The sequence below is a fragment of the Bactrocera latifrons genome, unplaced genomic scaffold, assembly GCF_001853355.1.
Source record: "Bactrocera latifrons isolate USDA-ARS-PBARC rearing strain unplaced genomic scaffold, ASM185335v1 scaffold_355, whole genome shotgun sequence".
In the NCBI taxonomy this organism is placed as follows: Eukaryota; Metazoa; Arthropoda; class Insecta; order Diptera; family Tephritidae; genus Bactrocera; species Bactrocera latifrons.
The window spans coordinates 49,765-52,895 of NW_017536996.1; the positions used below are offsets into that span (position 1 = coordinate 49,765).

General features: G+C 32.9%; 1 long non-coding RNA gene across 2 annotated transcripts; it reads right to left on the minus strand.

Annotated features, from left to right (window-relative positions):
- Window positions 1-179: 179 nt before the first annotated feature.
- Window positions 180-1,684, minus strand: LOC108971706. 2 transcript variants are annotated; one of them, XR_001993568.1, is made up of 3 exons: window positions 1,592-1,684; window positions 1,395-1,515; window positions 180-618 (listed from the first exon to the last, which is right to left on the minus strand). It is a non-coding gene; the product is annotated as an uncharacterized LOC108971706 (long non-coding RNA). The 2 variants fall into 2 exon arrangements; XR_001993567.1 differs by having other exon boundaries at window positions 1,395-1,531.
- Window positions 1,685-3,131: the final 1,447 nt, after the last annotated feature.

Consider the following 3,131-nt stretch of genomic DNA (forward strand, 5'->3'; position numbering starts at 1 on the left):
ATACTTGGTCAAGGACCGGAAGTCGTGAGCTGCTTGAGTCATATGTAAAAGAATCGTTTCTGGCCACTCCCAAGTGAATGGCGATCAGAAAACTTTCCTCACTTGCGTGAACTTCTACACATGACTCCATCCTACTTTCACCGATTCGAAAAACACGCAAAGTATAAATTAAAGATTCCTTTCACTTTCATCATAGTAGTATATATGAATATATATATATTAGTTGTAACTGAATATGAAAAGGTTGAGTCATAATTTGAGACTGTTATTCAAAGAAGCATATGTGTAACGATATACGATGCGGATGCAGAGACTGTGAAGATGTTGTTACATTGTACATACTTACAAGTATGTATGACCAGAGAGATCCAACGAGTATGATTAAATCAGAAGAAACACTCGTCCCAAAAACACAATCAAATCAGTTCCGTTCATCATAAACACCATAGTTGATCAATTCGCGTATCCGCTAGCGTCAACTGATTTCTATCTGTTCTTCGGCAATCACGATCTAGTAAACGGTATGGCTGGCGTCGGTTCAAAACGTATCATGTCAATACATTGCTTTGCGACGGTTGTTTGAATCGATGTGAAAATGTGTGTAAACTAGGAGTAAATCTAGAAATACAGCAAATTTTCTACTTAATTAATTTAAATGATGTGAGACAAAAAATGGAAATTCAATCGAGTTCGTACATATATCTTCCTAAGGTACACAAAGAATTTTAATTAATTTCCCATACTTTCATTGTATAATTTCGCTTCGATTTTTAAATAAAAAAATCTATTTAATTTTTCCCGGACAGCGCTAAGAAAATATCCACACGGACGGATAAGCTCGTTTGTTTGTATATGTAATGTATATGTATATGTAACATATGTATATACATACATATGTATTTCAAATAGAACAGAAGTGCACGAGTAAATTAGTGTTTAGGGGATGATATGCAACCCGAATGATGTCGATCATTTCAAACAGTGAAGCATGATTATGCGTCACTTCGGATATTTTCTGCTAATGTGAACGTTATAAACAAACCATGTATAAGCTGATCGCTAGTGATTCGAAGTTGTTCTCTCTCTCTGATTCGAAGACAAACGGTTCGATTCGTGTACATAAAAGACAAAGGAAAAAAAAATAATTCAAATATTCATTTGGAAATTATTCTGGCAATACCGCTTCACATTACTAAGCTGTGAGATCGATTATTTCAAAAAAGTAAGCAAAAGGCAGAAATAAGAACAAAGAATAAAAAAGAACAAAAGCATTCTTGCTTTCGCGTATATTTCTAAACGCGAATTATATTTGCATATTGGAATATATTTGCCAATACTTATATAAATAAAAACAGCATTTGTAGAACAAATTAAATATTTCACATACTACTTACCTTTGTACATACCTGTACATACAAATGTACATATATTGAAAGTCCAATTTGGCGATTTCTAAGCATTTCTAAGCTGAGATTGACAGCTTGATTACATGCTGCACTCGATTTGCATCTTCACCTACAAATAAATAATACTACTAGAAATAAATAATAAATCTATTGACAATTTTTAGACACGCCTCCAAACTGCTTACGATGCAATAGTAGAAACTGATGCCCAAGAGGCAAGTTCAGCCATTCATCTCTAAGTGCCAGCATGAGATACAGAAATATTTCATGGAGGTTATGAACACAGGCCGTCCTTCTGGGACATGTTTACAATCATGTACATAAACCAAAAGCGCAAAAATTTTATCGATATCGATACAAAACTAAAGACCTAGCATGCGTAATAGTCAAGCAGTTCGTATTAAATGACGATACTTTCAATTAAACTTGGGAAGTTTTAAGATCAAGATATGAAAATGAGAGATATTGATGGACACGCAAGTAACGATACTTAATAACTTGCCAAAAATTCAAAAAGAAACTACTGAAGAATTCTTAAACTAGAATCCACTATTTCAAATTGTTTGTCGGTTCTATCGGCACAAAATATCCCCACAGACATTTCGGATCCTATTTTGGTAAACATATGTACCGCCGCATTACCAAAAAATCTTTACTTTAGTGGGAGCAATCACTCTCATTTTTCAACGTGGCAGCAAATAAAAGATTTCTTAACTTGCCAAATTGAAAGGGTAGACAAAAAAATAGTGAGAGTTAAGAATGTTCAACACGACTAAATCTTAGCTTCCATAGAATTTTTTTCAAAACACAATCGTTCACATCTGAACAAAATAAACACACGTCATGCAAACTATGTACAGGAGGACATAAGCTAAAAACTTGCGGGAAGTTTAAAAAATGTAATGTTAATGAAAGGAACAATTTTGTCAGATCAAAAAGTCTCTGTACAAACTGCTTGTCCCATCCACACAATCTCAATATATAGTTGCAACAGAAACTCCCGGATTTTATTGCTTTTTCATTTCACAATAGTTTTTAAATTCTACATTGTTTTGGATCTTATTTTTAGGTCACAAAAAATGTGGAACTGTCAGAACTGTTCAATAATAAAAATATAAATGTTCAAATATAAAAAAAAAAATTATGAATCCTCCTTAACAAAATTTCCTTTGTAGATGTATCGTTGAACAAAGCATAGGAATCTTAAAACGACGTTGGAGAATTTTAGAATATATCAAAAGAGAGGAGGGTATCATTCCACAAATATGGAAGATTTCATAACTTTTGTGTCACATTACGTAACATCAGCATAAAATTTAAAATAAGTTTTGACCCACAAAATTGCGATTCTGAGCACACACAACAAACAGCCACCGGGTTAGCCAACCGCCTCACCGCAATCGACCCAGCGATAAGAGATCAAATAAAGTATTCTTTAATATATTTAATTCAAAAATGTATATATCCCTAACCTTGTAAATAATTTTATTTTTAATGTAAACAAAAATGCAAAAATTTTGTTCACTTAAACATATATATATTTTTTTTAATTTTTAATGAGATATTCCATTCATTGGTATACGATCGCGGGTGTAACTATTCGACCCCTGATTTTCATTGGTGTCACGGAATCTGTTTAGATTTTCGTCTTTTCAAACATACGCAAAACGAATATTCGAATCAGCTGTTTACTAATGTGACAAAACTTGATGACATTTATCGAAT